This window comes from Lynx rufus, unplaced genomic scaffold (assembly GCF_022079265.1).
Source record: "Lynx rufus isolate CCGP_SWC_20201006 ecotype Redwood Valley unplaced genomic scaffold, mLynRuf1.p SCAF_6, whole genome shotgun sequence".
Lineage (NCBI taxonomy): Eukaryota > Metazoa > Chordata > Mammalia > Carnivora > Felidae > Lynx > Lynx rufus.
In genome coordinates, this window is record NW_025814878.1 from 70570424 (window position 1) to 70597536 (window position 27113).

The 27113-nt window shown below is 42.6% G+C and overlaps 1 protein-coding gene across 1 annotated transcript in view; it reads right to left on the reverse strand.

Annotated features, from left to right (window-relative positions):
- Positions 1 to 18351, reverse strand: part of MRAP2 (melanocortin 2 receptor accessory protein 2) — a 54107-nt gene extending 35756 nt beyond the window's left edge. The window contains exon 1 of the mRNA XM_047101287.1: positions 18302 to 18351. The gene's annotated coding sequence lies outside the window, so the exon portion shown is untranslated. The remainder of the gene's footprint in view (positions 1 to 18301) is intronic.
- Between the last annotated feature and the right edge of the window lie 8762 nt (positions 18352 to 27113).

Genomic DNA, 27113 nt, shown 5'->3' on the forward strand with positions numbered 1-27113 from the left:
TTTAGGGATGGATAGAGACCAAAGCGTAATGAAAGTCACATGTGCAAAGATCCTGAAAGAGGAAAGGCCGTCCTTTAAGAGAGGAGTAGAGCGCTGAAAGACACCTGGAGACAAGAAGGAGTGAAAAGCAGAGCCAGCCTATCAGAGGTTCTCCAGGGAAGCAGAAAGACGAGCCGGACAACCTCTCCCAGAGCAGCCACCATTTTAGGCTTTAGATAAAAGGGGGCAGGGGTGAGGCTTCTGTTTTCACGAGCTATTTCATCTTGGTTCTTAAACCCCACAGTTAGATTTGGAGGACCGTGTCTCTGGCCTCTCCTCTCAAGCAGTCACCAAGCACCCTTGAAAAAGCCCAGAAGGCAACATTTTTCATCCACGTCCCAAATTAATCAGCCTGGGCCACCAAATCCCCAAGGACATGAAAGAAACAGAAGACTGCAGTCTGGCAGTATTTTGTATAATGTCCATTTTCAAAGCCTGGGGTTGCTTATCTGAGCTTTGCAGAAACACGAGCTGGCACCGTTTCCCCATTTGGGAAATGCCAGCATGTCAGCCTCCAGAGTCTGATACTTTCACATGGTGAGGAACCCGGTGTCTGGGACCTAACACCCCGTGTGGGAGACAGCACCGCGGCGAGCTCACAGGGGAGCTGACAAGCAGGCAGCTGCTGTCTCCGGAACACAGCAAACACAGCTGCCTTCGGTGCCTCTGCTGTTCCTGACAACCCCCTCCCCAAATTCCCTGAATGTCAGATTTCTTCATAATATTAGCATCACCAGAAACAACTTCTTGAGAGGAAATGAATCCTAAGTGAGCTTCCTGGGGCAGCAGGGAGACCAATTGCTCTTTTGAGCAGCTGAAAGCACTCCTGCCAATAACAGCAACCGTGACGAATTGTGAGGGCACCTCAAAGCCACACCTGAAAAGGAAGTTACCTTTTCCAGGTGCACACGTGGTAGTTTAGGCCAATTCATAGCATTGGAGGAGGGAGAAATATCTCAAACCCAAACACAGACAGAATGATTAGCAGGCGTCAGACACTCTCATGGCCGTGTCAACATCACCCCTTCTCCCATACACATTCCCAACACTTTCATCCCTTCTTCCAATTATCTCATCTTTCCTCCTCCAACCCAGCTTCCCACACCACTCCTGGGCACACTCTGCCCTTCGTAAAGACAGGTCAAGCAATTCTCTCCACCTCTTTCAAATTGGGAAGATGCATGTGGACATGGACCTTTCTATGGAGTGAATAAAGGCTCTTCATCGATACCTTTGCAGGGCCATGATGGGTTCATATGCCCATGGGGGCTGTTTCCTTGAAGTTGGACCTTGATTTCCATATTAAGGTGTAAACATCAACAGATGTGTTTTCCAAGTGACCACCAACTCAGCCACAGGACTGGAACATTAAGGAAAGATCCAAAAGATGCTTATAAACCCTAAAAAATGAGCGTGCATGTGCACACACACACACACACACAACCTGACAGCATGGCCAGAAAGTCACTCCAAGAAGCTACTGGCCAATGTCACAGATCCAAAGCCCCACAGTAACCAGCATGTGTGGAGGAAGACCTAACAACCCATTCAGATCTGAGATCAAAATTCCCAACTGCAGCCACACTATCTTCTTTCCTGTCAACCCCCAAACGCCAGTAGTGGGCATGTCACCCAGGATGCTAATCTCCATTCCGGTATGGGCCATAAATTTCTAATTAGTTATGTGTTCTTATCTCTTTCTTCCTTCTATTCCTAGGAACAACCGTCCCCAGCAAAACACAGAGAAGTCACTCTCTTCACCCATCACCCCTTCTCTCTCCAAGCAAAGGCATTTGAGAAACCAAAGGTAAAGCCTGGCTAGGCCGATTCTGGTGGCTGGGGAGCCTAAGGTCAGAACTTCCGAATCACAGCTTTAGAAGCTTAATTCCCTTATTGCACAGAGATGTGACTAGGCCCCCAAGTCAAGACTAATGGTGCACCCACTCTGCCCACACCTGAGTGGGTAGGACCACACAGAGATCAGATGAGAGTCTACAAAGTTATGAGTCAGGCTCATGATAGACCAGAGTCCCTGGGTATTCCTAAAGCACTTCTAAAAGCAACGTATCCCAGCAAGAAATTATGCCTTAACTTCCAAAATCAGAGTCTCTGTAGTCTCCTCCCAGGACAGTGCTTTAAAAAAATGCAGACATGGTCTTGTTCTCCAGTTTACTTTTCCTTTTTATAGATTCTGTGTGACCCACTACCTTCTACTTGTACTCATCACTTTAAATCTCAAGTTTGCAGATTTCTTTTCTGTGAATCCATTTTAAGTAAGCAACTTCTTTCACATGCTGTGGATTTTTATTTCTTCCAAATAAAGAGATCTTGCTTCTGGGACCTTGAAGTATTCTCTTCCTACTATCTTTTGACTTGAGTGTACATCTTACTTTTGAAGTCTGAATCTAGCCACTCAGTTCAGCCTAGAGATATCACACACACACACACACACACACACACGCACACATGCACACACCTCTTTCCTTCTGAAATGGACATATTCCCAAATTTCTCTACATTATCAAGTTTTATGCAGTTCTTGGGTATTTCCTAGAAAGTACTCAGCTACCCATCAGACCTCAAAAATGTGGTGACTGACAGCTGGCAGAGAAATTCTGGGTGCATCTTCTTCCTGTCTATCCCCATGTCTCTGCTGCACGCAGTAACTTGTTTCCAGGAGCAAAACATGGAGCAGGTTTCTCAAGCCTGGGGTCTACCTCGGTCTTAAAATCAGAATCAATGCCAATAGAAGAACAACTTCCAAAACCAGAAACAGGACTTAAGATTTTGTGCAGATAAACTTCAGCCAACACCTGAAATGGAGAGATGCTTCATTAACAAGTGGGCATCCCTTTTCTACCAGCTGGTGCCTCAGAGAGGGCAGTGGTTTGGATTCCTAAATCCACCTCCTCCCCTTAATGCTCTGGGAAGCCACATAGTAGTAAATAGACTAGAAAGTAATTTTTAAAGTTAGCATTTCCTGACTCTGTCAGTCTCCCTAGTTCAATCCAGCAAATGCTTACTGCATGACTACTAGGTACTAGGACACAATGACTATCCCTGAGCCCTTTGGAGAATCTTTGGAGATGGTAATAGATCTTTGCATTGCACCACAGCACAGACTATGATAGGACTGCATGGACCAGTCCCCCAGTGCCCTCCTCTTCCCTCTTGTCTCTTTTCCATAAGCACCAACAGGGCAGGGCCTCCTCTGCTTTGCTCACTGTTGTATTTCCAGCAACCCACACAAGGCCTCGCTCATAGCAGAAATGCAATACTTGAATTAGTTTCTCCTACGGTGGAGACGCCCCCAAATTATCTTTCATTCTCTTAGTCAACCCTGAACTTGAGAGCAGAGTTCTCCCATCCTAACAGAAACTTTGGCTGGACATCGAGAAGAGAAACATACCCACACAGGGGAAAACACACTCCAGAAAGAAGCCATGAAGCCTCCATCTGTAAAGGATTTCCAGAGAAGAGACGAGTCATAGCTCTGAGGTAGGTGTGGGGGCGGCAGGCACACTGCTCCCAGCAACCGGGCTTCAGCCCCAGCTCTGAAGATTTAGGAAGCTAGGTTTTCACAATCCTCCAGGGCTGAGAAAGGTAATGAACTGGGACACACTAACCAAGTGGAGGAGAATGATTTATAACCATGGCATCAATTCGGTGAATTACAATAAGGAATAAAATGGCCAAGCAGACCAGAGAACATGCTTTACGTGGTCTGGGAAACAAACTTTAAGACCCAAAGATTAACTGATACTGTGGAATAGAGCAAAGGAGTTATGCAATATAATGAAACAGGGCTCTACTCTACCCCACTACACAAGTGCCAGGATGCCGTGCTATTTGTTCTATATCCCAACACGGACGTCCTACTGTAGCCACAAATGAGGCCACTCCCATGGTGGGCTGGGGTCCCCACCACAGAAATGCCATAAGTTTAACTCCTACCTCTTTCTGGACTTCACTTTCCTTGGTCTGGGCTTCAAGAAATTCTAGGCATATTGAACAAAACAGTGGAATCCCAAGTTGACCACTCTGTTATAGTTAAGGTTTTCTGGGTCCCCAATACTATTTTTTCTCTATTCCTAAGCTTTCAGAAAAAGTATGTTTTTTATTTGTTATTTGTTTTTTTTTAAGTTTATTTATTTTTGAGAGAGAGAGAGAGAGAGAGCAAGAGCAGGAGAGGGGCGGAGAGAGAGAGACAGAGAGAGTCCCAAGCAGGCTCTGTACTGTCAGCATGGAGCCCAAAGCGGGGCTCGAACTCACTAACCATGAGATCGTGATGTGAGCCAAAACCAAGAGTCTGACACTTAACCCACTGAGCCACCCAGGTGCTCCCAGAAAAAGTATGTTTAAAAGTACTAGAGTCAAATCAAAACACCAACTATCACAAAGCAGTATTTCACAATGAGTTTTCGCTTCACACCCATTAGGATAGCTGTTATAAAACAAAAACAGAAACAAAACCAGAAAATAACCAGTGTTAGCAAGGATAGAGAGAAACTGGAACACTTGTGCGTTGCTGACGGAAAGGTAAAATGGTGCCGCTGCTAGCTCCTCAAAAATTTAAACATGGAATACTTTATAATCCCTCAATTCCAGCTCTGGAATTATACCCCAAAGAGTCAAAAGCAGAGACTCCAACAGCTATTTGTACACCAGTGTCCTCAACAGCATTATTCACAGTAACTATAAGAGGGGGGCAGTACAAATGCAGACTGGCAGTTGAATGAATAAACAAAACACAGTATATCCATGCAATGGGTATTATTCAGCCTTAAAAAGAAATTCTGACATATGCGACAACATGGATGAGCCTTGAAGACATTATGCTAATGAAATAAGCCAGACACATGAGGACAAATACTGCAGGATTCCCTTTACGCGAGGAACCTAGAGTACTCAGTTCACAGAGGCGGAAAGTAGAATGGTGGTTGCTGAGGTCTGGGAGAAGCAGGAATGGGAAGTTATCATTTAGTGGATACAGAGTTTCAGTTTGGGATGATGAAAATGTTCCGGAGGCAGATAGTGGTGATGGTTGCACAACAATGTGAATTTTATGTTATACATATTTTGCCAAAACTTTTAAAAGTTCTAAAATTTTTTTTCTAATAAGAAATAATAAAAATCAGCACTTCCCAACCAATGTCCTTGGGGAAAGTATAATTGAGAGCTCCTGAAGCAAAAGACCACCCCGGGGGACATCCAGGCATCCCTCCTGGTGTGGGTCCTTCTGCTATGGCCAGCTTTCAAGGATTCAGCTTTGTTCTTTTCCAGAGCCCTTGTGGTGAGTCCTTTCCATGTAAAAGGAATATTCTATCCAGGATGTGAGGAATCTTCCTCCTGCATACCAGAGAGAGCCGTGGGCAGTGGGGGGAAAATACTGGTGCAGCCCTGGCTCGGGTCCCCTTACCTCCACCAGTCCTGGAGACACACTGATTGCTTCACAAGCTCTCCTTTTGACCAGCTTCACCTTCTGTTGTCCCTGTCATTAGCCAACCTCATTTCAGCAGAAGTCCATTACAAGTTACTATTCCCAAGCTTCCAGAGCCTTCTTGTGGATTGCATTTAAAGTCACAAAGAGGAAACACCATAATCTTCTAAAACGGGCTCCAGTCTCTGGGGAATGTTTTCTGGAGACCAGCTAGAATTTATGGATCTGCAAGACAGGACTGCCAATATTTTTATTTTGCCAAATAAGGACATTTTTTGAAAACGACTATTATTAATAATTATCATCCCATAAGCAAAAAGTCATTTTAAGCACCTTCCAAGCGACAAAGAGATAATCTCACAGTAAATTGCACAGTCCTCTGCAAGAAAGGAAAGCTGACAGTGACATCAACATGTTCATAGGAGGCAGATACTTTTACGTGGGTCTGTATTACACTGCCTCGGTCCATTGCATTCGCATGAAAGCTGCCCGAAATGGCTTAGACATCCATCCTCTCTGAAAGCAAAGGAAAGGACTCGGAGGGATGTGGTGAGATTTTCTTCTACAGAATCTATGATTCTGTAACTGAATAAAATATCAAGTGTTTTCCATTTGTATCACGAACTCAATGATGTGTGTCTATTTGTAAAAATTGTGTGTGTGTACACGTGTGTGTGTGTGTGTGTGTATACAGTGCAGTATGGATATAGTACTGTCACAGGCTGAACTGTGTCCCCCTAAAATTTGTATGTTGTAGCCCTAACCACCCCCAAACCTTAGAATGTGGCTACATTTGAAGACAGGGCCTTTACAAAAGGAACGAAGTTAAAATGAGGCCTTTAGGGTGAGCCCTAATCCAATCTGGTGTTCTTACAAAAAGTAATAAGGACACAGGGAGGGATGCCAGGGCCACTTGTGCACATAGGGACAGCGAGAGGATGACCACCTGCAAACCAGAGAGAGAGAGGCCTGGAACACATCCTTCCCTCAGCCCTCAGAGGAAACCAGCCCCTGATGACACCTTGATCTTGGACTTCAAGTCTCCAGAACTGTGAGGAAATAAATTTCTATTGTTTTAGCCACTCAATCTTTGATATTTTGTTTTGAGAGCCCTAGCAAACTAATACAGTTTTGATTATTTAAACTGTCATAGGGGCGCCTGGGTGGCTGAGTCAGTTAAGCATCTGACTTCAACTCAGGTCATGATCTCATGGTTCGTGGGTTTGAACCCCACACTGGGCTCTGCACTGACAGCTTGGAGTCTGCTTCAGATCCTCTCTTTACCTCTTTCTCTACCCCTCCCCTGCTCTCATGCTGTCTCTCAAAAATAAATAAACATTAAAAAACATAAATAAAAATGAAAAATAAATAAATAATAAACTGTCCTAGAAAGTCCATGAAAATTGACTTACTAAACCAACCACTTTTACTGTAACTAAACAACAAAAAATTTCTGGAAAGAAAACCCTTTTTGAAATGTCATTAACCTACCCCACTATATGCCATCTTCAACAACTTGTGATGTTCTCATCAACATGTCCTTCAAGAAGAACATGTTAAAATGAGTATGGGTCCATTCAGCCCAACGAGGATATTTTAAACACTATGAGTTCCACTATGAAAGATTTTGTGGGGTTTCAAAAGTCAAGGCCTATGCCCTGAAAGAATTCAGACTTCTATTTGAAACCAAACTCTCCTCTGTTAAATATCACCCCTTCAAATACACACACAGAGACGTTAAGGTGCAATGCAAAAGCCTGATGACACAGGCAGACAATATGTGAATGGGATTATCATGAAAGAGAGGCTCATTACAGCAAGGGGCCAGGTGGGGGAGGGCTCAAAGACAGTCCTCTGAGCTTTGCCTACTCTATTCCACCTGCCAGCCTGGACTGCCATCTACCCCCTACTCTGGATTCCTGCCAACCTTTGAGAATAATGCTCAGTCACCACTTCCCCCCCACCAGAGTCCTGCCCAAGCCCATGAGGATTGTCTCCCTTCATTCAAATCCTGTCATGTGGATTACCTGAATCTCTCACTTTAATAATGAGTATATAAATCAGATTCCCTCAGGATCAGACTTTGCCTCTCCCTGAACTCTCATGCTGATTTATAGAGCTGTTATTATAAAACATCATGGCCAGGTGAATTACCATTTTAACAATACTAGGGAAACAACCACCCTTTCCATTTTAATTAGTGGAGTTTGTGAAACATTCGCCATGATAGGGCTAAGGAGAATGAGACTGGCCATATCTTAAATCACTTTGAGGACGATCTGGCAAACGAGCCTACTTTGTATTTACTGCTCATGCTATCTGTCTCCAAACAGCACACACTGTTCTTTACAGCCCTGAGCTGAATCATTCTTTTGACAAATAAGCCAAAAGGAGAAGGACCAGTTATTCCAACCTCTGTTCCATGGAAAAGGAAATTTAAACCAAAGCAGTGGTTTATTTAAGAGCTCCAGACCGAACCATAGGAAGGCTACACTTTCTCATGATCATCATATCCTCCTTTGTCTGGGATTCTTAAACTAAGGTGTATGTCTTTGTCTTTTCTAGTTTTTCCACCTACCGTACCCACTGCCAACCTAGTACAGTCCCTAATTACAAGCAGACAGAGTCTGGCAGAGCAAGGCCAGCCAGGCTCCAGGCTCCCCCGGGCCTTCTCAACTGCAAGGAAGGACTGGCCAGAAGACAGCCAGACAGAGCCTTGCACAGCAAGAGTCAGAAATGCCAGTTCCTTGCTCTGCCTGCCGAGGACTGGGGATATCAGCCCCCCAAGTCTCAGGACATACCTGGCTCATCCTCCCGGTTCAATGTTCCTACATCCAAGTCTGGAGTACATGTAAGTAACATCAAGCAAACAGACCGTTACTCTTTACTGTTTCAACCTAAGCATATATAATCCATACTCTGAGCTGGTGCAGCTGTGGGGCCTGATCAAATGTCAATCCTATTTTTCTCTTCCAGTGCCCCTTAAAATGCATTCAAAAGAATGCATTTAAAAGACTTAGAAGGTTATATTTTCAAATTAAATAAGTACAGATATGTTATAGAGTAAACTGCAAATATCAAATGAATGTTCAAGAGAAATACATATTTGCTTCTGGTGGCCTTGGCCTATGCTTCAGACTCCCAGAAACATGGGTTAACTATCCTCTCCTACTGAGGTAATTTAATGGAGACTTTAGAGGAGCACTGGTTGGAATATATGTCGGTTTACATGATAGAGCATCCCGATCTTCAGATTCACCTGTTGCTTTGTTTTTTTCTTTTTTCTTCCACACAAGAGAATTATATTGGGGGAGGGGGTATCTACACAAATATTCATAGAAATACAGGTGCTGTTTACACCCACATATCCTCACTTATCTCTAATTTTTCTTTCTTGATCAACTAGGCAACTGTAAAGCTGACCTGTAGGAAGCAGCCCCCTCAGCCTGCCCCACCTCTGCCTTTAATTGTTGTTTTTGCTGTTACCAAGGACATGAAGAAAACAAAGGCACCTTTGAGGAGAGTGATTATTTGAAGCTTATAAATTATTTTCACTTGAAGGGTTACAAAATTTACTAATGTTCTCCAGTCAGGTGAAAATCGCATAGATCTTGGTAACAGAGGCACAAGCAACAATTCAACTCAGACTTTAACTAAAATCCATAATTTTAGTATTTCATAAAAAGATGCTCAACTTCTGGTTTTTTACTTCACATCTCAGCAACACCATAATGGATTGAAGAATCATGTTTGCAAGGAAGGAGAAGCAAAAATGCATACTTTCCCCTCTTTCTAATAGGACTAAGCAGTTCTTATTCTCTAGTCAAGAAGAAAAATCACTTTGCACCCTGACATAAGCTAAAAATAACATGACCATCCTGTCTGAAAGTTGGTCCCCCAGATAACAAAACCTTGAACATGTCCCATAAGCCTGGGCTCCCTAAGGGAAACCATTTTTTTCTCCTGATTGTTTGTTATGGGGTGTCTGAAGATAAGTCATAACTTTGGGGAATACAGTAATCATGTGCGAAAGTTGCTTTCAACCATGAACAAAAGACTACTTGAGATACTTGAGAACTCTGAAAATCTTATGGGGTATTTTCTTTCAAGTATTCATTGTATTTTTATTTGATGAGTCAATCTTCTGAAGCCTAACACCCCTGCACTCTGGGCAAGTAAATATTTTCTTTCCTTTTCTAAACGCTCCTACCTCCAAGTCTGGAGTACATGTAACATCAAGCGAATAGACCGTTACTCTTTACTGTTTCGACCTAAGCATATATAATCCATACTCTGAGCTGGTGCAGCTGTGGGACCTGATCAAACGTCAATTTTATTTTTCTCTTCTGTTGCCCCTTAAAATGCATTCAGTGGATTCATCCTCCCTGTCTTCAGATGAACACTTGAGTAGATCCTTGGGTAGACCTTTCTGCTCAAGCAACCACTTCAAAGTCCCAAAAGAATTCAAGTTTGCAGTCTGGAAATAAAAGAAACTCCAACCTGGTTATAACATTAAATCTCCTTCCCTATGCCAGCTAGGTCCTGCTGCCTGCTAGTCTCTGCAGGGATTGGGGGAATGTTGATCTCTTTTCTTATTCTCCACTTTATGTGCAACTGCTGGTCAGTTTATCACCCCGCCAAAATCAAAGTAGGGGCCGGGACTATATGGCCCCTCTGTTTATGGGTACTTTAATGATACTCACTTTCCTTCAGCTGACTGCTCACTCTTCCTTAGTCTCTGGATTTCTGGAAACTCTAGCTGCTGGGGGGCCCTCACTCCTGGGCTGAATTTAGAGTGGCTCCAGGTCAGCCCTCTTTCCTACATGGTCCCACTTGGTCCCACAGGAAGGTGTATGATATCTTTTGCCCTAACAAACTCTGTGAAGGCAGGTGATCCTACTGCCCAGGCCACCACATGAGCCCCAAATGCAAGAAACACCTGTACAGTTCAACTAGTGTTTCTTCAAAAGTCCCCCTTGCTGGATTTGGGATGAAGGACATGATCTTTCTGAACAAATCTCTTTAATAAAGCCTCCTCTCATAATCCTCATATTCTTGAAGCAGCCAGTGGGGTATGTTATGCAAAAGTTCTCAAATATATACACTAAAATTTCTACTTGGTGGTCTAGCACTGTCTTTTGGAATTTCACATAATTTGAATGTGTGGCTCAGTCAAAACTTTACTTCAGTACCCTACTTACATACCCATACATACAAATGCATAGACTATAATTTCCAATTATTTTTAAAGTTTATTTACTTTTATGTATCTAGTAAAGTTGAGGAATTTGAGCATTGAAAGGGGCAGAGACATGGAAGTCAATACTCTCTCACTGGGGGGGAATACTCTCTCAGTCCTGACAGAAAATCACCTAAAATTGGCTTGATCTGATACTGGGAACAAACCTACTTCCTCTTCTCCAGATATCTGAGGACTGGTCTCGTAACTGGCCAAGGCTCCTCTCTGCCAGGCTACATACTTATTGTTCCTCACATGGCCTAGTCTTCAGATCCTCATCATCTAGGTCACTTTGCTCTGGATGCTGCAAAGTTAGTTTCAGTCCTCCATTAAGGGGCCACCAGAAGGGGATGCTGTGTGGAGGGAGCCTAGGCTCCCATGATCCAGTCATCACAGGTTTGAGGTAGATGGTAGTAGTTAAGGGCCCAGGTTCTAATCCCAGCTCTACTGTTTACTGGCTATGTAATCTTAAACAAATTATTTAATCTTTCTGTGCTTCAGCCTTCTCATCTGTTACCGGAGAATGGTGATAATTATATTCCCTACTTCATGAAGTTGTTACAGGGATTGAGATAAAATTGTGAAACACTCATAATTATGCCTGGCACATAATAAGCTCCACACAAATGTCTGTTTAAAAAAAAAAAAAAGACCTGTCATTGTCATTGCAACCCAAGTTTGTGACTGAGTAGCTACTTCACATTATGGTCCTTTCAGGGCTTGGTGAGCCACTGAAATCCTTGGGTTTTTTTTTTTTCTTTTACGTGAATTATGAATTGCTTCTCACTGGGGTCACTCCATCTTTTACTTTTTAAATTGACTGTGAACCTAAATGCAGGACTAGGCCTTCAGCCTTCTAGTATTATCTCTTGCCCAGATATAAAATGTGTCTCATGGAGTATCCTGCCAGATTTGTACTTGCCACATCTCTGATAAATGTCTCCTCTATGTCTTTCTCCTGATAAATAATACCAAGGAGGTGCAGGGACAGGGAGAGAGCCTTGTTGTACATCCTCTATTCCCTTACTTTATCCTTAGGGATAGTATGAGACTTTGCAAAATGCTTCTGCAAAGGCAGGACACTCTTTGGGCCATCTGTAATGGGGAGCAGGGACCAATGGCTAAATTATTTGTATGTCTCTAGCTTTGGGAAGCCCCATTTGTAAAATGTAAATAGCAACATCCACCTAGCTGTGAGAAGTAAAGGAGATTGTGCCCAAAAGTGGGCACTAGGGCACTAGGAAGCAGCTTGCTAAGTCACTGCCATACCAAAAACATTAAAAGGTCAAAAATAAACATTCTCCAGAAGACATAGCATATTGGGCCACAAAATCAGTCTCAACAAATACAAGAAGATCCAAGTCATATCATGTACCTGTTCTGACCACAACACTATGAAACTAGAAGTCTACCACAGAAAAAAATCTAGAAAGACCAGAAAGACATGGAGGTTATATAACATTCTACTAAACAATGAATGAGTCAACCAGGAAATAAAAGAAGAAATAAAAAGATATATGGAAACAAATGAAAATGAACATAATGGTCCAAAATATTTGGGCTTCAGCAAAAGTGGTCCTAAGAGGGAAGTATATAGCAATACAGGCCTACCTTATGAGCAAGAAAAATCTCAAGTAAAAACCTAACCTTACACCTACAGGAGCTAGAAAATGAACAACAAATGAAGCCTAAAGCCAGCTGAAGGAAGGGAATAATAAAGATTAGAGCAGAAATAAATGATATAGAGACAAAACAAAAACAAAAACAATAGAACATTAGAACAAATCAATTAAACCAGAAACTGGTTCTTTGAAAAAAATCAACAAAATTGATAAACCTCTATCCAGACTTATCTAGAAAAAGTGAAAAGAACTCAGATAAATAAAATCACAAATTAGAGAGAAGAAATAACATCCAACACCACAGAAATAAAAACAACTATAGGAGAATACTATGAAAACTATATGCCAACAAATTGGACAGCCTAGAGGAAATGGACAATTTCCTAAAAGCATATAACTACCAAAACTGAAACAGGAAGAAATAGAAAATTTGAACAGACTGATACCTAGCAAAGAAATCAAATCAGTAATCAAAAAACTCCCAAAACAACAGTCCAGGACCAGATGGCTTTACAGGTGAATTCTACCCAACATTTAAAGAAGAGTTAATACTTATTATTCCCTGGGAATGCAAGCTGGTGCAGCCACTCTGGAAAACAGTATGGAGGTTCCTCAAAAAACTAAAAATAAAACTACCCTACAACCTGGCAATTTCACTACTAGGTATTTATCCGAGGGATACAAGTGTGCTGTTTCAAAGCACCCCCATGTTTATAGCAGCACTATCAACAATAGCCAAAGTATGGAAAGAGCCTGAATGTCCAACAACAGATGAATGGATTAAGAAGATGTGGTATATATATATACAATAGAGTATTACTCAGCAGTCAAAAAGAATGAAATCTTGCCATCTGCAACTACGTGGATGGAACTGGAGGGTATTATGCTCAGTGAAATTAGTCAGAGAAAGACAAATAACATATGACTTCACTGACATGAGGACTTTAAGAGACAAAACAGATGAACATAAGGGAAGGGAAACAAAAACAATATAAAAACAGGGAGGGGGACAAAACAGAAGAGACTCATAAATATGGAGAACAAACTGAGGGTTATGGGAGGGATTGTGGGAGGGGGGATGGGCTAAATGGGTAAGGGGCACTAAGGAATCTACTCCTGAAATCATTTTTGTACTATATGCTAACTAATTTGGATGTAAATTTTAAAAGAAATAAAAAGTAAAACAAGTTTAAATAAATACTTATTCTTCTCAAACTAGTCCATAAAATAGAAAAGGAAGGAAAACCTCCAAAATCATTTTATGAAGTCAACATTACCCTGATGCCAAAACCTGACAAAGAAAGCACAAACAAAGAGAACTATAGGCCAATCAATATTTCTGATGAACACAAATGCAAAAATCCTTAACAAAATAGTAGCAAACCAAATCCAACAGTACATTAAAAAAAATCCATCATAATCAACTTGGATTTATTCCTGGGTTGCAAGTGTGGTTCACATTTGCAAATCAATCAATGAGATACATCACATTAATATAAGAAAGGATAAGAACCCTATGGTTATTTCAATAGATGCAGAAAAGCACTTAACAAAGAACAACATCCATTCGTGATAAAAACTCTCAACACAGTAGATTTAGAGGGAGCATACTTCAACATAGTAAAGGCCGTAGATAGCTAATATCATCTTAAATGGAGGAAAAGTGAGAACTTTTCTTCTATGATCAGGAACAAGACAAGGATGGCCATTTTCTCCACTTTTGTTCAATATAGTACTGGAAGTCCTAACCACAACAATCAGACAACAAAAATAAATAAAAGTCATCTAAATCAGCATGGAAGAAGTAAAATTTTCACTATTTGCAGATGACATGATACTATATAAAGAAAACCTGAAAGACTCCACCAAAAACTGCTAGAACTGATTAATGAATTTAATAAAGTTGCAGGATACAAAATCAATGTACAGAAATCTGTTGCATTTTTATACACTAATAATTAAGTAGCAGAGAAAGAAGTTAAGAAAACCATCCCACTTACACCTGCATGAAAACCAATAAGATACCTAGGAATAAACCTAACCAAAGAGGTGAAAGACCATACTCTGAAAATTATAAAACAGTGATGAAATAAATTGAAGATGACGAAATAAGTGAAAAGACATTCCATGCTCATGGATTGGAAGAGCCAATATTATTAAAATGCTTATACTACCCCAAATAATCTATACATTTAATGCAATCCCTATCAAAATACCAACAGCATTTTTCACAGAACTAGAATAAAAATCCTAAAATTGTATGGAACCACAAAAGACCTCGAATAGCCAAAGCAATCTTGAAAAAGAAATACAAAGCTGGAGGCATCATAGTTCTATACTTCAAATTATATTACAAAGCTGTAGTAATCAAAACAGATAATACTGACACAAAAATAGACACACAGATCAATAGAACAGAAAACCCAGAAATGAACCCACAATTACATGATCAATTAATCTTCAACAAAGCAGAGAAGAATATCCAATGGAAAAAAGACAGTCTTTTCAACAAATGGTGTTGGGAAAACTGGACAGCCACACGCAAAAGAATGAAACTGGACTATTCTCCTTCACCATATACAAAAATAAACTCAAACTGGATGAAAGACTAAATGTGAGACCTGAAACCATAAAAATCATTGAAGAAATAACAGGCAGTCATTTCTCTGACATCAGCTGTAGCAACTTTTTCTAGATAAGTCTCCTGAGGGAAGGTAAACAAAAGCAAAAATAAACTATTGAGCTATGTCAAAATAAAAAGCTTCTGCACAGCAAAAGAAACAATCAACAAAAGTAAAAGGCAACCTACAGAATGGGAGAAGATGTTTGCAAATGACATATCCAATAAAGAATTAGTATCCAAACTTTATGAAGAACTTATAAAACTCAACACCCAAAAAACAAATAATCCAATTTAAAAATGGGCAGACGACATGAATAGACATTTTTCCAAAGAAGACACAGATGGCCAACAGACACATGAAAAGATGCTCAACATCACTGATCACCAGGGAAATGCAAATCAAAACTTCAATGAGATATCACCCCACACCTATCAGAATGACTAAAATCAACAACACAAAAAAACAAAACAGGTTTTGCCAAGGATGTGGGGATAGGGGAGCCCTCTTGTACTATTGGTGGGTATGCAAACTGGTGCAGCCACTCTGGAAAACAGTATGGAGTTTCCTCAAAAAGTTAAAAATAGAACTACCCTACAATCTAGTAATTGCACTACTAGGTGTTTGCCCAATGAACACAAAAACATTAACTCAAAGGGATACATGCACCCTAATGTTTATAGCAGCATTATATACAATAGCCAAATTATAGAGCCCAAGTGTCCATCGACTGATGAATGGATGAATGGATAAAGAAGATGTGGTATATATAAGCAATGGAATATTACTCAGCCGTAAAAGAAGAATGAAATCTTGCCATTTGCAATGACATGGATAGAGCTAGAGAGTATTGTGCCAAGCAAAATAAGTCAATCAGGGAAAGACAAATACCATATAATTTCACTCATGGGTAGAATTTGAGAAACAAAACAAATGAGCAAAGGGGGGAAAAAGACAGAGAGAGAGGCAAATCAAGAAACAAACTCTTAACTATAGAGAACTGATGGTTACCAGAGGGGAGGCAGGTGGGGGGAATAGGTGAAATAGGTGATGGGGATTAAGGAGGGCACTTGTGATGAGCACGGGGTGTTGTATGGAAGTGTGGAATCATTATACTTTACACCTGAAACTAGTATTACACTGTATGTTAACTATCTGGAATTTAAATAAAAACTCTAAAAAAATAAATAAAAGGTTAAAAATAAGGAATTTATAGAGGAATTCTGATTGGCAAAATATCAGGCCTAGAGAAATGGGGAAGAGGAAGGCTACATTTTCCAGAATGTGCAGATGATACAATTTGCAAAGTGAAACCCCACCATGAGCAGAGTGGGGGTAGCCTAGAAGGATGAAGAGGGACATCCAGGGATAGGTATGGACACCCCTACAGAGGCAGCAGGATGGACAACACAGAACAATACACACACACATTTGATAAAACAATACTCTCCCTTGCACATACAATGCACTTGATGTTTTCTCTCCCCTGCTATTTAATTTCACGTTTAAAAAAAAAAAAATGCTGATGATGGAGCACCTGGGCGGCTCAGCTGGTTAAGCATCCAACTCTTGATTTTGGCTCAAGTCATGATCTCACATTTCACGGACTGACTCTGCATCAGGCTCCATGCTGACAGTGCAGAGCCTGCTTAGGATTCTCTCTCTCTCTCTCTCTCTCTCTCTCTCCCTCTCTCTCTCTCTCTCTCTCTCTCTCTCCCAGTCTCTTTCCCTCTCTCTCAAAATAAATAAAATAAACTTTTTTTAAAATGCTGGTGCAACTCACTACATTCATATCATTACCCTATATGAGTTATAACCCACATTTGAAAAACAACGGGGTATGGCATGCCCCAATCTACAAACGGGTAAGTCTCTAGAAAAGAGAAATCGTTTGACATAAATTGTCTTTGCAAATCCTTTCCTGGGTGGTCTTTAGCTTTCTCCTTTAAAAATTTGTTCTGAAACACTGCCAGGATTCAATGTTTCCCTCTTTTGAAAAGTCTGGTTGGGGTTCTCCTCTCTCAAGCCTGCTTTAGGGCGATGGTGAATGCTTTCACCGCTCTAGGATGCCTGTTTTTTGGCCTTGAGCAATCCAGCCCAGTCTTGGGTTTCAAGACCTCTTAAAGGGGTCTTATTTCTTTGCTCCCAGAAGGAGCAACTCTGCCTTCTCCTGCACCTGCTGGTATTCTGTCATCTTCCATAAACATTGGATGATCAGGGCATAACCCCTTGATGTGGACACTCCAATTCATGGTGGCCTCTCCCATCCTGGACCTTACCGGTGGCAGGCCCAGGCCACTTTCCTACCTGTGTTCTTAGTAAGGAACCCCTTGTGATGTACCTAAGGGGCACTAGCCTCACAGTCCTAGTTTCCAGGCCTCTACTCCCACTATTAACTGGAGGATTCGGTTGGAAAACTTGTATCTCAACCTAAGTATTTTTCACGTGCAAACTGGAAATACTATCACTTACCTTTGGGGTTTTCATAAGGATTTATAGATGGAAGTTCCCCTCTCTTCCCTGGAATAGCATTGGCAATTTCTCCCAACCCCCCTTTGCTTGCAGGACACCATTAAATGTTTCCTTATGTCATGAGATTAAATCCAGAATAATAGCTGGGATTCCTCGAGTCTTCTAAACTGCTTAGGAAACCACAAAGCCTCAAAACAACTTTCTAACGAGGCGATCTTTTGTCTTCCTCAATTAATTATGCGGCAAGGATGGAAAAGGAAGAAAAACGAAACCGGTATTTCCCTCTAATCAGTAAAATGACCTGCGGGCAGGCTCCCTAGCGCAAACGAAATGAATTAACTGTCAAGCTAGGGTTGATTCCGAGAACCCTGCCCACCGCAGGGGGCGGGCACCCCGGGCCAGCGGACAGCGCACTTCCCCTGGATGCGTAGGGTCCCCGCGCCCAGAAGGGCTCTCAGCTGTAGGGCACAAAGGTGGCAGGCAGACCAGGGCGTGGAAAGTTTTCTCACGGGCGGGGGAAGGTGTTCCACGGCCTTCCCAGTGGAACGGAGGAAACCCACCCAAGCCGAAGCCCAAGCCCCGAGCGCCACCGCTCCCAGCCTTTTCGGACGGCCTCCGGCGGGACGCTCACATCAGCGGGCTGCGAGGAAGGTTATAAACTTGGGTGCTCTCCACGGGGTCTCACTCTTCTCCTGCGCACCTCCAAAGCCTCAATTTTCCCCTTCCCACTCCCATCCTCCCAAACATCCCCCAACTAAAGTCCACCCCCAAACCCAACGGAGCCCGACTGCCTGCCTTCTCTCGAGCCTCCCGCACCCAGTGCCTCGGCTCTGCGTGGTCCCGGGCGCCCCGTCCCGCCCGCGGTTACCGGCTGGCGCTCCCCGGCCCGCGGGCGCCGCTCCTCCGAGGTGCGTGAGCTTCGCCACCGCCTCCACCTCCTCCCGCGGCCCCGGGCTTGGCGAGTCGCTCCTGGCGCCGCGGTGCGGCGGGGACGCGCGCTCCCGACCTGCAGGCGAGCTGGCCCGGGGATGCCGAGGCCCAGAGGAGGCGAGCTTTGCCGAACCCTGCCCCTCGCTGTCTGGATAAGAGCTTTCCGCCAAGAAGGGGAAAAGGGATCCGAGAACTCTTCACCCTCCCCAGCTCTGCAGTGGGTCCCTCAGGCCGATTTTGACTAATGAGCTGAGCAAGGAGAGGGCAGCATGAATGAGATTTATGAGAAATCCTCAGCGTTGGATTCAAGTTCAGTAAGGCCGGGCTCCTCTAGCACGAGCTGCTAGAATTACCTCAATTTCAGTTTCTTCTCTTGCTTCCAGGTACCGGTGCCAACGGACAGTCTAAATGTCCCCCAAACAGGGCCTCAAAAGGATAGGACTGGACCAAGAAAGAGTAGTTTCAAGTTAGCAGAAGTGGCTGTCTCCTCCCTTCCCGTAAATCTTTACTGGATTCCTATTCCATGCCAGACGCTGATCTGGGTGCTGTGGATTCTATCTCCTGGAGCTTGTCTTCTAGTAAAGAGACACTCAATAAACATAAATAAAATATGCAGTATGCGCCATGGCAATAAATGCTACCGAGAAAGAATAACTCAGGGAGCGGATAAAGAATGTTGATGGCTGTGGTCGGAGGTGGCCCCAAGTGACGGTGGCTCTTGAGTATGTATGAGATGGACCACGGGAATCTACCCCAAAAACCAAGAGCACACTGTACACACTGTATGTTAGCCAATTTTGACAATAAATTATATTTTAAAAATATTGAAAAAAAAAAAAGAACTGAGATAAGAGAGCAAATCCTGCTGGCATCTGGGAGAAAGCCTTTGCTGCGTTCCTCTCACTGAGATGTTCTTTATTGTGGGAGGCATTTCCTTTACTATGCATAGGCGCCCTATCAGGCAGTATTATTACCATTTTACAAATGAGGAAAGTGTAGTTTACGGAGGTTAAATGAATTGCCTGAGGTCACAGATTATGGTAAATGGAGGAGCTTCCCTTCAAACTCAGGAAGCCTGGTGCCCCAGAACCATGGTTTAACCAGAACCACAGGGCAGTGGGGAAAAGGCAACATTAGCAGCACGCAGGCAGGCAGGCAGGCAGGCTGGCGGCGGTATGATTAACTTCATCTCTCAGTGTCAGAAAAAGATTCCCCGTGTCACTGACTTTTTTGAAAAAGCTAGTTCCATTATTATGTGTCATATGAAACATCTTGCAAACATCTTTACAGCTGTGTGTGTGTGTGTATAATCCTCACCCTCATCCTCGGGCAGTGTAATTCTCAGTGACATAATCTGACCATCTGTGATGAGATTCTCGAGTCCTTCCCTAACTCTGTGCATCGCTCCTGCTCCTGTTTATGCAGACGCAATCTGTCACCCATGCAGTGGAGCCTGCACCGCACGACATCAGAGAGCAGAGCCGCAAAATCGGGGGCGCTGAGAGGCAAAGGGGCAAACCAGTCTCCGCCTCAGAATCAGAATCTGATGGCCGCTTTGGGGCAGAGTGCCAATGGCTCCTGAGGCAGAGAACAGGGGCACATTGCCCTATGTGGCAGAGGCCACTGAACATCGGTTTCAGAGGCTAGAACTGCCGCATCCAGTGGGAACAGCACCGTCAGTAGGATGGTCGAACTCCCGTTTCTCTGCTAAGTATTTCTGCCCTCCCACGGCTACACCCATTCCCTTCTCCTCTCCCCCAGTGCCAGCAACATCTTCCTACCTGGAGTTTGGCTCTAAAATAGTCTCCTCTTATTCCTCCATAGCCACCCCCCCTCTCTATATAGATATAGATGATACAGATATATGTAAAGTGTATTTATTTTGAGAGACAGAGCACGAGTGGGGGGAAGGGCAAAGAGAGAGAGAGAGAAGAGAGAGAGAGAATCCCAAGCAGGTTCTGAGTAGAACCCAGCACCAGGCTCCAACTCACAAAGCTGTGAGATCATGATCTGAGCTGAAACCAAGAGTCAGACGATTAACTGACTGAGCCAGCCAGGTGCCCCTGGCCTGATTTATATTTAATTTTTCCACAAGTCTTAGCATAGTACCTTGCAGTCAGTGGACCTTTAGTGAGTATTTTGTGAATTAATCTATAAGAATGCAACTTCAGTGTCTCTTACTTTTGTCTTTTCATTCCAAAATAGCTTTCAAGGTCATGGTAATTTAGTGACAAGACTGAGTTACATGTAGCTATAGCTGTTGCTTGTCCATAGAAATTGACAACAGTTTACTTTGAGGTAAATTCTATTTGCCCCATCCTGGAATTTGAAAACTGAGATTTAGGAGTCATTGCTCCAAGGTCATAATACGAATCATTGCCAGAGCCAAGATTTAAACCCAGGGCTCTGACTCCAAAGTGCATGCTCTTCACCACAAGCTCATGCTGCTCCTTCTTCGGTCATTTATTCACACATACATTCATTGAGCTTTCGATCAATATTTGTATTTATTGTCTCTATTCTGCACCAGGCATTGTCAAAATAGCAATGATTAAAACTCAGTTCTTGGGGAATTGATGGAAGGTGGCCCAAAGGTACAAAACCTCCAGTTATAAGATGAATAGGCACTACGGATGGAACCTACAACGTGATGACTGTGCTGTAGGATACACAGGAATGTTGCCACAAGAGTAGATCCTAAGGGCTCTCATCACAAGGAAAGTTTTTTTCTGTTTTTGCTTGTTCTTTTTACTGTATCCATATGAGAGGATAGATGGTAACTAAACTTACTGAGGTAATCACTTTGCAATACATGTGAGTCAAACCATTATGGTGGTTTATATATACAGTGATTCTGTCATTACTTAACTTATACAGTAATATATGTCACTTATATCTCAATAAAACTGGAGGAACAAAGACAAGGAACAATAACAGAGTTATTGCACTCAAAGTTGCTTGCAATCTAGTAGAAGGGACAAATTGGAAAATACTCAGACCTCAGTGTTATAAAGCTTATAAAAGAGATGCATAGAGGTCCTAAAGGGACACTTTGTTTTAGCTTTGATAATGACAATAAGGATTCACTGAAAAGATAGAATATAATTTTAATTTTGAAGGATATAGTTTTTTATAATGAAGAAAAGCATATGGTAGACAAAGGGCATCTGCAAAAATATGGAAGCACGAAAAAATACTGTACATTCAGGGAATGACCGCAATGATTCGGGGTGGGGGGTGCATCATGGTGAGAGCGGTACTGAGGGGAAGCTGGAAAGGTAAGCACAGCCAAAACACAAGAGGTCCATGGAGTCCACTACTCTCTTAAAATGTACAAAATCATGGATATCTACGTACATGCATTTTCCAGGGAACAGGTTTGATAGCTTTAGTCAAATTACCAAAGGGGTTGACTGACCCAGAGCTGCCCAATCCACAGAACACAGGTAACCCCCCAGGAGGTTGCAACATCAGGATTGGGGGTGGGCACAAGGCTCACCCCACCAAATCACCTCCAAACATGGAGTGCATTGCCAGCCCTGGGCAAGGATGGCTGAACCCTTACCCTTCAGCACCTGCACCCAGATCCCCTCCAAGGGCAGAAGGAAGGCAGAGCTGGGCAGCCAACATGCCAGAAGGAGGGAGCTGACAGCTCAGAACTTTTACCAGACAGCAGGACCACAGTGAACCAAGATTCTAAGCCCTCAGTGCATTGCCCCACCAGACTTTTGCCCCTACCCTACCTTCCTATGTTGAAGTCCTAACCCCCAATACCTCAGAATATGACTATATTTGGAGATAGGGCCTTTAAAGACGTAATTGAGGTCAAATGAGGTCATGTGAATGGGCCTTAATCCTATCTGACTTGTGTCCTTATAAGAAGAAGAGGTAAGGACACACAGACACTTGTGTACACAAAGGGATGACCATGGCAAGAGGCACCAAGAAGGAAGCCACATGCCAGCCAAAGAGGGAGGCCTTAGAGGAAATTAACCCTGCTGGCACCTTGATCTTGGACTGCCAGTCTCCAAAACAATGAAACAATAAATTTCTGTTGTTTAAGCCATCAAGTCTGTGGTATTTTGTTTGGCAGCCCTAAACATCTAATAGATTTGCAAAACAGATTCAAATTCAAAGATGAAAATTTTAAGAAATTCAGTATAGTGGCCACAGAGCATTAAATCTCAAATGAGGGCTTTCCTAAGCATGGAATGTCGTGCTGCTACACTGGTCACATCCCCCTGAAGCCAGGTCTTAGAAATAAGGGAGGGACAATCTGCAGACAATTTGGGATCTGGGAGTGGAGAGGTGTGGCTAAAGCAGTGGGAACGGATGAGACTGCCTCCCAGAAACACGAAATGAAAAGACAAGAGAAGAGAAAGAGTTGATATCAGGAACACAAACCTGGAAGGAAGACAGAGAAAGAACGATTAGAGAAATAAGGGATGAACAAGAGAAGGTGGAACCTGATGGAGAAATGGGCACTAGTGTCAAAGACCCAAGGTTAGGTGATTAAGAACTTGAGCCCATTGGTCTTTGCACAGAGGTCATGTGGTAGAAACAGGTCAGATTACTGTTGGTTAAAGAGTAAGGACGGCAATTATAGGCTACTCCTCTAAGGAGGCTGGGGAGGGGCTGGAAGTGGGACTGCTGGGGACCTCTGTGCAAGCACAGGAGGAGTCCAGGAGACTGAAATCCAGCCCCACATTCTGTCACCCCATCAGCCTTCAGGTCAATGGGAGGTATTCTAGCAGAGGCACCAAACTGCCTAGCCTTGAATAACAAAGCTGTAGCTGGAGCTTCTCTTTTTATCTGTTTATTCTTGGGGCCCCCTCTCTTGTTCCATGAGAGCAGGAACTGTTCTGTCTCCACCAGGGACTAGCTGCAGCACCTGGCACCCAGGAAGCACAGTAACGTATGCTGAATAAATTAATGGGATGCAGAGTCAAGTGACAGGTTGTGTTTGTTTTGTTTTGTCCTCATTTATTTGTCTCAGATGAAAAAGTCTGAAACACGTTTATAGATTGAGAGCTTCCAGAAGGAAGAGAGAAGTTGAAGAAAGATTTGAGAGAGGAAAGAATTGATGAAATAAGAGACTAGGGAATAGAGTAAGAAAATAAATCAACATAAATACTAGAAGCAAAAAAATTTTTTGTATCTGAATCATCCTTTGGGAAATTCATTTATTCATCTAGTGGTGACTACCTTGCTTTATCCTGGACCCTACTAGGGGGCACCTGGGTGGCTTAGTCAGCTAAGGTTTCAGCTCTTGGTTTCAGCTCTTGGTTTCAGCTCAGGTCACGATCTCAGTTTGTGAGATCAAGCCCCACATGGAGCTCCACACTGACAAAGCAGAGTCTGCTTGGGACTCTTTCTCTCCCCCACCCCCCACTGAAGTTCACTCTCTCTTTCAAATAAATAAACTAAAAAAAAATTATCACCTGGACTCTACTGGGAATGGAGAACTTTTAGGAAGGGAGGTTGGATACAAAAGAAAGTGAAAGAGCTATTTCCTTCCAGCTATTCAGGATGGCACCATCTAGTTGAAGAGATTTCTCATGGAAAAAGATAAACAATGATGAAACATAGCAACACAGCAAGGATGGTCCCAACTGTTTGAGTAATAAAAAACAAAACAAAACAAAACAAAACAAAAAAAACCCACAAAGATTCAGAAACAGAATGAATGGAGAGAAAACCTGGACACGTTAGGAAAATCTACTGCAGAGAAAGAGAGGAGATGGGGGAAAGGAAGCAGAGAAGAAATAAAGGAAGGTGGATTCTGGCATGACCTGCTGATAATAGGTTGGCTGGCAGCTTTCACCATCTGGAAGGCGGGGGCTAAGTGTAGCCCCAGGACCTGGGACAGCTCCATTTATTTTCCGGTTAACGAGGACCCATGCCAAGGGCCCAGCCAGGAAGCAATAAAAATGCAGACCTGTCTGAGAGAACGACACATCCCTAATGGCTAATGTGTCTGGGTGAGGAAAATTTGGCAGTTTCAGAGTCCAATAACATGGCAAGGACGCCCTAAAGGAAATGATGAGAAAGAAAAATAGACATTGTTCTCATATATTGAAGTGTATAACACAGTTACCTCTCTGACTTGATTGTTTTCTTCAAAGAATAGGATAATCCGTCACCAACCCATATCAAAGGCAAAATCACACACAACACACACATGGACGCAGGTGTTCCACCATGCAAAGTTCTCCAAGGGAGAAGCAAGCACAACTCACTTCATTGACATAGTTGTTCAATTAAGCTTCAGAAAATAGAATGGTGCGTGTTTCAAAATGCTGAGGCTTCTAAGATGTGAGCAGTTCAGGCTGCAGTTGGTCATGTTCTAATCATGAATCTCTCCCAAGTCATTAATAGTGGTAGCTCTCCACCTAATTTCCTAGATGCTTTGAGCATTGTCACCTTTTTTCTTATTCTGCATAAACTGTATTTCATTGCCATCTCTTGGCTTTATACTATTGTTGTTTTTAAATTAGCACAATTATTTCTGAGTCTATGCAGACTGCTCTCCCTTGCCAACTGTTTCCTTTTATTCCATGGAGCAAGGACACCAGGGCACACCATACACCTGCATGTGTGCAAACAGGGCCGCTCCTCACGGTATCCATCCCGTTCCTCCCTTCCAGTGCCAGCACATTTGCTTGGAGCTTTCCTCTTGCTGCCTATTGTTCCCCTGGAACTGCACAGACTTCCACCTACAGAGCGTGGGACCAAGCAGACAAAACATCTAATGTATTTTTGTTCGTGTTTGGCACTCAGTCAGGAAGATGGAGTTCTGAGCCTCTCTGAAATGTCAAGCTGAATACATTTTACACCACCAGAGAGAGACACAGTGCACCAAGGAGAAACCATAGCCTTGTGGTGATAACTTGTAGCCCCAGGCTCGAACGCTCTCGTATTTCTTTTTCTCAAAATCAAATTGTGAGTTTTGGAGTGAATTTCTGGTGGCTTCTTAAGTGTTTACTATCACACAATAATGACGAAGCTTCTGTTTATTGGCTCTGGGCTCACTGACTCACTGACAACAAATGGAAAGCAGAGACTGGTTTGTTCTGGCTCCTTGCTTTCTATTATTCCTTAAATTATATCACAGCCAATATTAGGCATGCATGAATTATTTCAAAATGGAAAAACATATCTCTAGCTCTGCTGTTAGAGATTATAGCCACATGCATGTCCCACATATCCATGCCTCTGTCTGCATGCCTGCCTCCATGCAGGAAGGTAGGTGAGGACAAGATGAGATCTTGCAGCTCTGCATGACTTCACCTTCTGACGAAGTCTACCTTTCTCCCACTTTTCTCTCTGATCCCTTTGCCTCAGGGGACTATTGCACTCATTATCTTTACATTAAAGATTTCTTTCTCTAGTTTTAGTTTACGACCAAGCCAGTATATCCCTGCCATTACAGAACATAAACTGATCCACATGCAGTCCCTAAAGTCCTACCTGCTTCAACGGCAGCTCACTGCCACCTGCCTTCACTGAATTGCTGCAGGCTCCTTAACACTGCCGGTCTGGAACCTGTCTGGTATATTCCACACCCTCCTGTTTCTCCCTCATCTCCCAGGAGCATCAGACAGTCAGGCCCTGGGGGACTTCCCTCGGGACAGCTGCCTCCACTTCTCAGGCACTGTCTTGTCACCATTGGCCACCTTTCCCTCAAGCCTTCTTTAACAACTAACACGTTTACACACACACACACACACACACACACACACACAATTTCAATCCATTGCAATTTTAGAATTATCTTAGAATAGAAGCCAATAACACTCAGCACTACCCCATGCCTTACCAAGTGCTTTGCAGACATCGCATTTAATTCTTACAATAATTTTATGAAATAGCTGCTGTTATCATCACTATTCCCATTTTACAGTTGAGGAAACTAAGGCTTAACAAGGATAGAAATGTGCCCCTATGTGCGAAAGCATTCAGCATACTTCTGCCTCTCCTCAAATTATTGCTAATACTATTCTTAATATTTCTGATTCCACCAAAAGGCAGGTGTCTATTTGTAGAAATTGACTCAATGTGAAGAAGGTAGGTAATAATGAGGAGAAGGAACAGAAGGAAGATGTGTGTGTGTGTGTGTGCGCACACACACATGCATGCATGTATCTAGGTATGTGTATTTGTGCATAAAATCTCAAAGAACTGTTGAAATAAATGTAAAAACATTTAAATTTTTATTATTTTTAAAGTAGTATCAGCATTTTATGAAAAGCTGAAAGAGGAAAAGAAAATCATCTATAACTTCACCACCATGAAACTACCAATTTTAGCATTTTTGCATTTGCTTTTAGACCGTTGTAAAACATGGCTGTTTATATACTAATCATATTGTATGTAAAAATGTGTGTATACATATGTGTATTTCACTTAATCCCATTATGGTATAAGCATTTTCCATGTTATTGTATAATTTTGGTAAGCATCACCTTTACTGTAACTGTAATGGTTCATTAAGTATGTGCCATAATTCATTCAACTATCTCATAATTGATAGACACTCAGATAGATTCTGGTTTTTTTCTACTATAAGTTTTGCTGCAATATTTGTATTTATCTTCTATAATAGCAGATATGACAAGTCACAGCAGTTATCCCCTCTAACCTTAATATTCATTTCACATTTGCAGACATTTTTCAGATGCATACCCACACGTAGTGCCAACAACGGCTGTCTTTGTAAAAGCCGCTGAGGGTAACAGAAGATGTACACT